Genomic DNA, 12,895 nt, shown 5'->3' with positions numbered 1-12,895 from the left:
GGAGGGGCAGAGAGAGAGGGAGACACAGAATCGGAAACAGGCTCCAGGCTCCGAGCCATCAGCCCAGAGCCTGACGCGGGGCTCGAACTCACGGACCGCGAGATCGTGACCTGGCTGAAGTCGGACGCTTAACCGACTACGCCACCCAGGCGCCCCAATGATGTTTTTTTTTTTTTTTTTTTTTTTTTAATGAGTAAGATATTCTAGCACAATGTAGAACCCTTCCAGGAAGTAGCATTTCAGCTAGATAATAAATTTTTACGTTGCACAGTAAAAATATATATATATAAACACAGTAAAAAATCATATTTGGAAAAAACACCTTTGTAACATATAAGCAAAGCACTAATTTCCTTAATCTATTTTGGATTTATATTATGGACATATGGAAATATTAAATAATTAACATTTTAGAAATTAAAAATGTGTTACACATATATGATGATTTCATGACTAGACATTATTAAACTAAATCTTGAGAAATTCAGAGTTCATTTAGTCCTGGACCTTTGTCCATTTTTCTTTAAATATTTAATATGTAAAGTATATATTATAATAAATAAATATTTAATATGTATTTTAGGTAGAAAGGAAAAGATAATTTGGTGGCAAAGGTGGTTGGTTTTAACTTTAGATGCTTGTTTTGTTGAGAAATTTAAATTTTTCCATTATTTAGCATTAAGGAATAAGAAATGCCAAATTCTTTACATCCTTTCCCTTGATTTATATTCTCTTACTTGTAAATCAATGAATTGTAAGTTGGATAAGTTTTCCCTTGACTACTTTGATGATCACATTTCTGCTGAAGAAAATAACGGTGATTAATAAAAAGTTTTACCAAAACAAATATCTTATTCCCTACGGAGGACTTGATTGAATATTTTATCAGAGGAGAAAAATGTTACTAAATATATATTAGAATCTATACTTCTATATATGCATATAAATATATATATATATATACACACACTCACTGTACACATACACACACACACACTATATATATACACACACACACACACACATATATATACATTAGAATCTATGAATGTATATATATACATATATACGTATATATATGTACACACATACATACGTATATATATACATACACATATATATATATATACATACACATATATATGTACATATATATATACGTATATATATACATACATACATACACACAGTGTATATATATATATATATATATGCAAAACAACACATAGAGGGGTAAATTGCATATATCTAAAGAGTCATGAAAAATAAATTTGGCTGCATTTACTTTATTCTTGTTGTTTCAAGCACTGTTTTAAATATGTCATATGTGCAAATTGATTTAGTCTTCACAAAAGCTTATGATGTCAATACTCTTGTTATCCTTCTTGCATGCAAAGTTGGCCAAAGTCATAGAGGTTGTAGGATCTGGAGCAAGACTCCAACCTATACACATTGGCTCAGGATGAACTGGTTTTCACTAAGCTCTATTTATTCCAAACAATAAACTCTCCAAAGAAATTTAGCAGCTGTTTTATTTTTTCCTTGCCTCTTAATTAGTTTGTGTGAGAAATAATGTTCATAGGCTATTTCAAAGTTTATATTCTTTAAGCTGCATGGCCTTAAATAATGGAAGTAATATACGTGGGGATATAAAAGAATACTGGGATCATGTGGGGTGAGAGGTGTATTCAGAAAACAAAATACCTTTTCTCTACCAATTCATGCATTTTGGAAAAATGTCCAATAGCCTACTCCTCTCAGGATCTTGCTAAAATTACTTTTGTTATGCTTATTAACCTTTAAAAGTATCTTTCTGTGTATAAAGTATAAAAAGAAGTGTTCTATGATACATATTCAAACACTTTAATTTTTCCAGAGATAAGATTGCAACTATCTAATTAAGGATCACTATTCATATGAAGAAAACAAATTTACACATGAAATTCTGCAGGTGATATTTGGTGGGACCGTATTTCATGCATGAATGTACAATTAATGTTCCATCACTGAAGTTGGAATATGCTACTTCTCTTTGAAATATGAAATACATTTTAAAATAAATAACACAGATGAAGAAGTATAATATTGAGATGGCATTATCTGTAGGTTTTTACACAAAGGCTATAAATCATGTTTCACCTAAATGTATTTAACATATTCCAGTGCTCATATTAAGTTTGAATAATGGAGCAAAATTACATATATCCCCTGATTCATTACTCTTTTGGAAGGTGACAAATTTGAAAGATTACTCTAATGTGTAATGCATAGAATTTTATGCAAATATATAATTTAGTCTTATAGGATATACTACCAGCTGAAACAAAAACTGTTCAATAGGAAACATCGGTGATGATGCGATGTTGGTGAGGTGTTCAAAGGAGAGTAACGAGTAAAAATTTTGTACCTTGTTAATTCATTATGCTTATGAATTCAGACATGCTTAAATTTGCTTTTCACAGACATTTAACCAAAACTGTTACCTTTCAGATCATAAGACAATCAAATTAAATCAGATTCTAAGCAATTTCGTGTTAATAATAAGTGATTTTCTTTCTAAATACCTAGTTTGCTTGTCCTAATCTATGACCATGTAAAGTGGAGTGATGAAATTTAGATAATTGAGACAAAATACTTGTATCTAAATCATTAAAATAGGAGTTAACAAAAATTATCAGTTTTAATTATATTGAATTTTTCCAATCCTTGTATACTTCCTTGTTAAAAAATTTGTAGCATCATTCCTACTAAATATCCCAGGGTGTGACAATTTTCAAAAATATCTGAATTTATTCTTCTATTTTCTCCAAATTGAATTTTTAAACTTTTGGATGGATTTCTATTTATTCAAATATGAAATATAATTATATACGTTAATATATGTATACATGTCAGAAATTTTCTCATAAAACCACATTCAGTAAAAGAAGAGAGAATAGAATGTATGGATGTGTATGGATACTAAGATATATAGAAAAATAGAAAATTCTATGGAATTATAGAATTTAGAATGAAGAAAAGCTCTAGAAATTATTTCTGAATTTAACAGCCTAATATTGAAACAGCACCAAAATCATTTGATGCTCTTAGTGAAAGATAAATATGAGTTATCTGGATCAGAATTCTGCTAGGTTCTATCTTAAAATGCAAGTAATACAACTGGGTCATAGTGAAGTGGGATCAGCAAAAGAGGTAAGGATACATAATACCTGCCTGACATTAACCAGAGCATTTGTTTTATGTATTGGGCGTCTGTATGATTTAACACCTAAAAATCAAGTTCAGTGCAATTTCTGATACTCTACCAGTTGTGTGGGAATACAAAGATGAACTAGAAGTGCTCCTTACTTGGAGGAAAATTTGTCTCTTATAACCAAAGAGACAGAGAATAATAAGTACAATTCTAAAATTAGATGCAAATTTCTCAGGGGGCAAAGATGGATGAGATACGGACTAAATTTGGGGAGAATTTGGCATTTGACCAATCCTTGGTGAGGTGTATCAATAAAGATCACTAAAATAATTAAACATATGTTCAACACCAACTGTATACAAGTGCTTTACTTGACAAATAAATGCGACAATAAACGCAGATTACTGCGTGAGTCAGTTCAAGACTGTGTTACACAGCTCAGGCTGTTGCAAATACCATCAACTGCATGGCTTAAACAATAGATATTTATTTCTCACAGATCTGGTAGGTCGGAAGTCCCAGGTAAAGGTGCCATCAGATCTAGTGTCTGATTAGGGCCATTTTCCTGTTCATACATTATAGTTTTCTCATTGCATTGTCATGTAGCAGAAAAAGAAAAGTTGGTCTTTGTATCCCTTTACAAGGTCAATAGATAAGGGTTCCACCCTCATAACCTAATTACCTCTCAAAAACCCTACCTCCGAATGTCATCACATTGAAGGTCAAGAGAATTCAGTATGTGAATTTGGGGAGGACACAAATATTTAACCCATAATAGTGACATATCAGTAACACATATTTATTAAAATTCCAGATCTTCCTCCTGTGAGATCTCAGATATCTGAGTTCAAATCCTGATTCCAACCTAAGAATGAGAACTTTATATTTATATACATATATATGTATGTATGTGTATATATATATATATATATAGGATATATATAGTATAGTGTATATATGTGTATATATATATACTAGAAAAATTTGGCAGAATTAGTACTCTATAATAAATGAGTGTTAATAATATTGTCATAATAGAAAAATTATTTCCATCTATTTCATCTATACTATGGTTCCAGTACTAATGATTTTTTCCTTAGCCACAAATGTCAAGAATAGTATTCAACGTTACTGAGTAGTGATTGTCACCTGGCTGACAGCGGTTATAAGCACAATCAGTTGTAAGACTAAGATTCTTTCCTATTTCAGCAGTGTTAAAATGTGCAAAACTACCAGAATGCATTCAACTGAGTAAATTTCATAGTAATATTAATAATGACTCTGTGTTTCTTTAAGAATCTTTAAAGGGGATAATGTAACATAAAGTATGAGTCAAGATAGGCTTGGAATAGCCATAGGTTTAAATCTGTCCAGGCTATTTAGTAGTTATGTGAACTCTAGAAAATCTTTTATTTTACAGGTTGTCAGGAGAATTAAATAAGACAATATGTGGAAGTACTCAGCACACTATCTAATACATAGTTAATGGTTTAAATGCTACTTTACAAAGTTATAAAAGGGACTTCTGGCAAATATGGTGGAATAAGAGAATCCTAAATTCTCCTGGTCTCATGGATACACCTAGATAATACTTACACCAATAGAAATAATACAGAAAATGACCCAAAGATTAGCAGAATAGACTTTCCACAGCTAAACATAGGGAAAAGTCTGCATCAAAAATGGTGGGAAGGGCAGACTTATGGTCAGAAACCAAGCTGACCTGCAAGACTGTTCACTCAAGGGAGAGCCACCATAAACAAGGAGAAGGGAGAGGAACATACCCCACCCCAGGCACCCCAGGCATGGGGGACTTTCACTGAGAAGACCAATTTCCATAACATTTGGCTTTGAAAAACAGAGGGGCATAACTCCTAGAGTTCTTACTATCAGTAGGACTTAATGCCTGGAACTTTAAAAAATCAATGGGCTTGGCTCTAGAGAGATAGAGGAAACTGAGTCCCCATCCTTGAGATAGCACAACACAGCCCACAGAGATAGACTATAGAAGCATCAGTTTGAAAAACACCTTGGGTATACTGGAGGGAGACTTGTTTATTAATATCAGAGTGTGTGCTGGAGGGATAGGGGTCTTTGGGACACTTCTCCAAGAACAAAAGAGTTGGCAGGCACCATTTCCTTCTCCCACCTCCCAGCCTAAACAGAGGAACACCTGCAGGAAACAGTGCAGCATGAAAACTCCCCACCTTGATAACAGTGCTCCCCACTCCTGGGCTCTTCTACTGGCTTGTCCCCTCCAACTGACCCTTGTCAGCTCTCTAAATTGGTTCCAGGTCTCCTCCCACAGCAGACCTGGGCAATCTTTGCTAACACCACATGCTCTGTACCCAGGCTTTTCTTCGACTCCTCCCCTTCAACAAGCCCTTGGCAGGAATCCATCCAAATCAGTACCACAAACATGGCATTGACCAAACAGTCCCAACAGGGGCCAGCGTCACTATAAAGTGATTCCCACCCCAGACAGAGGGAAAGATAACCACACACGCCAGTTCAACTGAGACCTCAGCAGTGGGAATGGGGCAGACATCTGGTCTGATGGCAGACCTTTTCCACCAATGAAAGCCTTCCAGGAAACAATACAGGGAGGGTGTCGTGTAGTACTACCACACCTCTGGCAAATGACTGCTCTGACTCAACTCAAGCCCAGATAGCTCACTAACATGGCGGGGAGCAAACTGTACCCATAGCAGACAAAGAGAGTCATTGCATATAACTGAACTGAAGGCAAAAGTAGCTCAGGCCCAACTGTAGGGTGCATGCAACACACATAGGAGACACCCCTGAAGGGCCAGGTTCTGGTGAACATGATATATTGCACTACAGGGCACCAAAGGACCTCTTCTTCATAAGTCCACTACCTGCAAGATCAGGAGACATATCTGACTTTCCTAAGTTATAAAAACAGGCACAGAGTTAGGCAAAATGAGGAGACAGAGGAACAGAGGAATATACCCCAAATTAAAGAATATGGCAAAATCACAGCAAAAGAGATACATGAAACAGGGATAAGTCATGCCTAATAGAGAATTTAAAGGAATGGTCATAAAGAGACTCACTGGAATTAAGAAAAAAGTGGAGGACTTCAGTGAGACCCTCAAAAGTGATAGAACACATATAAAAGAACCAATCAGAGATGAAGAACTCAATAGCTAAAATTAAAAATATACTAGAGAGAGTAAGAATAGACTAGAAGAAGCAGAAAAATGGATCAGTGATCTGGAGGATAAAGTAATGGGAAGCAATCAAGTGTAACAGGAGAAGTAAAAAGATTAATAAAAAAAATGAAAACAGATTAAGGGAATCCAGTGACGCCATCAAGTGTAACAATGTTCATATTATAAGGATCCCAGGAGAAGAGAGAGAAAAGGGTGAAGAAAACATATTTGAAGAAATAATAGCTGAAAATTTCCCTAATGTAGGGAAGCAAACAGAGATCCACATCTACGAGGCAAAGAAAGCTGCCGACAAAATCAGCTCAAGGATGTTCACACCAGGATACATAGTTACTAAAATAGCAAAAAATAGTGATAAAGAGATAATTTTAAAAGCAGCAAGAGGAAAGAAAATAGTTACATACAAATGAAACCCCATAAAGCTATGAGGTGATTTTTCAGCAGACACTTTGTAGGCCCAAAGGGAGGGACAAGATATAGTCAAAGTGCTGAAAGAAAAAAAAAAAAGCAGCAACCAATAATACTCTATCCAACAAAGCTATATCATTCAGAATTGAAGGAGAGATAGAGTTTCATAGATAACAAAAGTTAAAGTACAACTCAACCAGACTTATAAGAAATGTTAAATAGGATTCTTTAAATGGAAATGAAAGACAATAAACAGAATAAGAAAAATAAGAAAGGTAGGAAGCACAAAAGCAGTAAAATTAAGCATACCTATAAAAATCAGTCAAAGATTCACAAAATAAAAGGATATACAGTATGACACTATATACCTAAAACCTGGGTGTGGAAGGAGAGGAGTAAAAATTTAGCATTTTTAGAATGGGCTCAAACTTACGCAACCACCCACTTAATATAGACTATTATATGCATGAGAAGTTATATATAAACCTGATGGTACCCACAAATCAAGAATCCAATAATAGATATGCAAAAAGGAGGGAGAAGGGAATCAAAGCATGACACTAAAGAAAGCCAGTAAACTGTGAGAGAAAAGAACAAGGGAAAAAAATAACAGAGAGAACTACAAAAACAACTGTGAAACAAGTAAGAAAATGACAAGTCCATATTTATAAATAATTATTTGAATATAAATGGATTAAATGCTCCTATTAAAAGACATCAGGTGATGAATGGATAAAAATTAAGATTCTTCTACAAGTTTCCTACAAGACATTCATTTCAGACCTAAAGATGTATGCAGATTGAAAGTGAAGGGATGGATAAACATGAATCCTACAAATGGGAGTGAAAAGAAAGCTAGAGCAGCAATACTTACATTGAACAAAATATACTTTAAAACAAAGAGCATAACAAGAGACAAAGATGATACCTACTCCGAAAGGAAACAATCCAGCATGAATATGTAACAATTATAAATATTTTTGCACCACAAATGGAAGCATCCAAATACATAAAGCACCTATTAATAAACATAAAGGAAGTAATGGATAGTAATACTATCAATTAATAAGTAGTTAATTAATAATTAAGTAATAGTAGGGGTGTTAACACCACTTACACTGTTGGATAGATTAGTCAAATAGAAAATCAACAAGGAAACTGTGGCTTTGAAGGACTCATTGGAGCAGATGGAGCTACCAGATTTATCCAGAACATTCCATCCTAACACAACAGAATATACATTCTTTTCAAGAGTACATGGACATTCTCCAAAATAGATTGTATGTTAGGCCACGAAAGAAATCTCAAGAAATTCAAAAATATTGAAGTCATACCATGCATCTTTTCCAACCACAATGCTATGAAACTAGAAACCAACCACAAGACAGAAATTTGGAAAGCACACAAATACATAAATAACATGGTACTAACCAATGAAAGGGCAACCATGAAATCAAAAAGGAAATTTAAAAATACATGGAGACAAAAGAAAATGAAACACAATAGTTCAAAATCTTTGAGATGTAGCAAAAGCTGTTCTAAGTGGAAAGTTTATAGCAATACATATCTACCTCAAGAAGCAAAAAATCTGAAATAAATAACTGATCTTAAGCCTAAAGGAGCTATGAAAAGAACAATAAACAAAATCCAAACCAATGAAAGAAAGGAAATAAAGATTAGAGCACAAGTAAATGAAATAGAAACTAAGAAAACCAATTGAACAGATCAATGAAACCAGGAGCTAGTTCTTTGAAAAGATCAACAAAACTGATAAACCTATTGCCAGAGTTATTAAAGAAAAAAAAAAAAAAGGAGAGAGACAAACACAGAGAAACTCAAATAAACAAAATCAGAAATGGAAGAGGAGAAATAGAATTGACACCTCAGAAATCATAGGATTAGAAGAGAATATTAAGAAAAATGATATGCCAACAAATTGGGCAAGCTGGGACGAATGGATAAAATCCTAGACACATATAACCTCTCAAAACTGAATCAGGACAATAATAAAAAAATTTAGCAAACTGATTATCAACAATGAAATTGAATTAATAATCAAAAAACTCCCAGCAAACTAAAATCCAGGACCAGATGGCTTCAGATCCATCTGTATTTGATGAACACAACCAGAAATTTAAAGAAGAGTTAATATCTATTTTTCTCAAACTATTCCAAAAACAGAAGAAGAAAAACTTCCAAATACATGAGGCTAGCATTACCCTGATACCAAAACCAGATAAAAACACCACAAAAAAGGAGAGCTATAGGCCAATGTCTCTGATGAACATAGATGCAAAAATCCTCAACATATTAGCAAACAGAATCCAACATACATTAAAAAAGCATTCATCGCAATCAACTGAGATTTATTTCTGGGATGCAAGTGTGATTCAATATTTGCAAATCAATCGGTGTGATACAACACATCAACAAGAAAAATGATACAAAATATGATCATTTCAATAGATGCAGAAAAACCATGTGACAAAGTGCAGCATTCGTGATATGATATGATATGATATGATAGGATGATATGATATGATATGTCAAGAAAGTAGATTTAGAGGGACCATGCCTCCACATAATATACGCCATGTATGAAAATCCCACAGCTAACTTCATACTCAATGGTGATAAACTGAAAGTTTTCCCCTAACGATCAGGAACAAGATGAGAACATCTCCTCTCACCAATTTTATTGAACATAGTATTAAATGTCCTAGCCACAGCAATCAGATGATAAAAAGAAATAAAAGGCATCCAAATCAGTAGGAAGTGAAACTTTCACTATTTTCAGATGACATGATATTCTATATAGAAAACCTGAAAGGCTCCATCAAAAAAAATGCTACAGTGCTCGCTTCGGCAGCACATATACTAAAATTGGAACGATACAGAGGAGATTAGCGTGTCCCCTGTGCAAGGATGACACGCAAATTCGTGAAGCATTCCATATTTTTTGCATGTATGATGACAATATCTATAATCATGTTAAAATAGAAGTCAGGTTTTAATACAGAGATCGTGTGGACATGGACTTTATATGTGGAAAAAATAAATATTTTTTGCACAGTTAAAAAAAATGCTAGAACTGATATATGAATTCAGTAAAGTCACCATACAAAATCAACGTACAGAAATATATTGCATTTCTATACATCAGTAATGAAATAGCAGAAAGACAAATTAAGAAGTAAATCCCATTTACAGGTGCACCCAAAACAATAAAATACCTAGGAATAAATGTAACCAAAGTAGCGTAAGACTTCTACCCTGAAAATTATAAAACACTGATGAAAGAAATTGAAGATGATACAAATAAATAGAAATTCTCATGGGTTAGAAGAACAAATATCATTAAAATGCCAATACTACCCAAAGCAATCTACACATTTAATGCAATCCCTATAAGAATACCAACAGTATTTTTCACAGAGCTAGAAAAAATAATCCTAAACTTTGTATTAAACTGCAAAAGACCCTGAATAGCCAAAGCAATCATTAAAAAGAAGAATAAAACCGGAGGTATCACAATTCCAGTTTTCAAGATACTCTACAAGCTGTAGTAATCAAAACAGTATGGTACTAGCACAAAACAAACAAACAAACAAACAAACAAACAAACAAAAAACAGAATAGAAAGCTCAGAATAGAAAGTCCAGAAATAAACCCATGATTATATGGTCAATTAATCTTTGACAAAGCAGGAAATATTATGCAATGGATTGAATATTATGAAAAGATAGTCTCTTCATCAAATGGCATTGGGAAAACTGGATAGGTACATGCAAAAGAATGAAAGTGGACCACTTTCTTACATATACACAAAAATAAACCCAAAATGGATTAAGGACCTAAATTTGAGACCATAAACCATAAAAATCCTAGAAGAGAGAATAGGCAGTGATTTCTCTGACATCAGCCATAGCAGCGTTTTCTAGATATGTCTCCTAAAGCAAGGTAAACAAAAGCAAAAATAAACTATTGGGACTATGTAAAAATAAAAATCTCCTGAACAGCAAAGGAAACAATCAACAAAACTAAAAGACAACATACTGAATTGGAAAAGATATTTGCAGATGACACATCTGGTAAAGTATCCAAAATATATAAGGAACATAGACAACTCAACACCAAAAAAACAAATAATCCAGGGGTACCTGGGTGGCTCGGTTGGTTAAGCATCTGACTCTTGATTTCAGCTCAGGTCACGATCTCATGATACATGAGATTGAGCCCTCCATTGGGCTCTGTGCTGACAGCCCAGACCCTGCCTGGGATTCTCTTTCTCCCTTTCTCTCTGCCCCTCCACCACCCATGCACACACACTCTCTCTCTCTGTCTCAAAATAAATAAATAAACTTTAAATTAAAAAGCAAAACAATCCAATTTGGATTGGGCAAAAGACATGAAGAGATATTCTTCAGAATAGACATACAGATAGGCAACGGACACATCAAAAGATGCTCACTATCACTCACCATCAGGGAGATTCAAGTCAAATCCACAATGAGATATCACCTCCCACATGTCAGAATAGCTAAAATCAAAAATAGAGGAAACATGTTATGAGGATATTGAGAAAAAGGAACCCTTGTGCAATATTAGTAGGAATGCACACTGGTACAGCCACTATGGAAAACAGTATGGAGGCTTCTCAAAAAATTAAAAATAGAATTATCATATGACCCACTAATTGCCATACTGGGCATTTACCCAAATAATATGAAAACGCTAAAACAAAAAGGTACATACACCCCTATGTTTATAACAGCATTATTTACAAAAGATAAATTATGGAAGTAACCCAAGTGTTCTTCAATAGATGAATGGATAAAGAAGAATGATACATATATACAGTGGAATATTACTCAATCATAAAAAAAGAATGAAACCTTGCCATTTGACACAACATGGTTGGATCTAGAAGGTATAATGTTAAATGAATATTTCAGTTAGAGAAAGACAAATACCATATGACTTCACTCATATGTGGAAGAATCAAAACAAAGAAAAAAGAGACAAACAAATGACACTTAACTATAGAGAACAAATAGATGGTTACCAGAGGGGAGATAGGTGAACATTTGCTTGAAATAGATGAAGGAGATTACGAATACACTTTTCATGACGAGCACTGAATAATGTATAGAATTGTTGAATCACTATGTTGTACATGTGAAACTAATATTACACTGTATATTAATTACACTGGAATTAAGAAAACAAATTCATTAAATAAGAAGTTATAAAAGGCAAGTAAATACATGAAAAGATGCCCTAATTCATATGTCACAGGCAAATGCAAATCAACACAAAGTAAGATACCACTGCTCACCTATTAGAGTGGCCCAGATCCAGAATACTGACAACACCATGTACTTGTGACGATGTGAAGCAGAAGAAACTAATCTATTGCTGCTGGGAATGCAAAATGGTACAGCCTTTTTTGGAAGACAGTTTTGTGCTTTCTTGCAAAACTAAACATGCTTTTACCCTATAATCCAACAAATGCACTTCTTGGTGTTTGCCCAAAAAACTGGAAATTTATGTACACCCAAAAATCTGCACGTGGATGTTTATAGCAGCTTTATTCATGATTGCTAAAACTTAGAAGGGACCAAGAAGGCCTTCAGCAAGGAATTGGATAAATAATAAATTCCAAACAATGGAATGTCAGTGCTAAAGAGAAATAAGCTATGAAGCCATGAAAAGATATGGAGAAATCTTAAATTTATAACACTAAGTGAAAGAAGACTACATATTGTACGATTTCAACTATTTGACATCCTGATAGAGGCAAAGCTGTGAAGATTATAAAAATATTGGTGGTTGTTAGGGGTGGAAGAGAGGAGAGATGAATTGGCAGATCACAGATTTTTAGGTGAAAATGCTCTTTACAATATTATAATGATGGATATATGTCATTATACATTTGTCCAAACCCACAGAATGCACAACACCAAAAATGAACGCTAAGATAAACTACAGACTTTGGGTGATTATGATGCATCAATGTAGGATTTATCCTTGGTAAAAAATGTATTTTGCCTGGCGAGTGATATGATAATGTGGAAGGCTATGTACGTGTGGAGGCAGG

The 12,895-nt window shown here is 34.0% G+C and overlaps 1 non-coding gene across 1 annotated transcript; it reads left to right on the top strand.

The window, feature by feature from the left end:
* The first annotated feature begins 9,648 nt into the window (after window positions 1–9,648).
* LOC125922158 (U6 spliceosomal RNA) lies at window positions 9,649–9,755 on the top strand. Its single transcript, XR_007457596.1, has one exon. It is a non-coding gene; the product is annotated as a U6 spliceosomal RNA (small nuclear RNA).
* The last annotated feature ends 3,140 nt before the right edge of the window (window positions 9,756–12,895 follow it).

This window comes from Panthera uncia, chromosome C2 (genome assembly GCF_023721935.1).
Source record: "Panthera uncia isolate 11264 chromosome C2, Puncia_PCG_1.0, whole genome shotgun sequence".
Lineage (NCBI taxonomy): Eukaryota > Metazoa > Chordata > Mammalia > Carnivora > Felidae > Panthera > Panthera uncia.
This window is presented reverse-complemented; position numbering and strand designations above follow the sequence as displayed.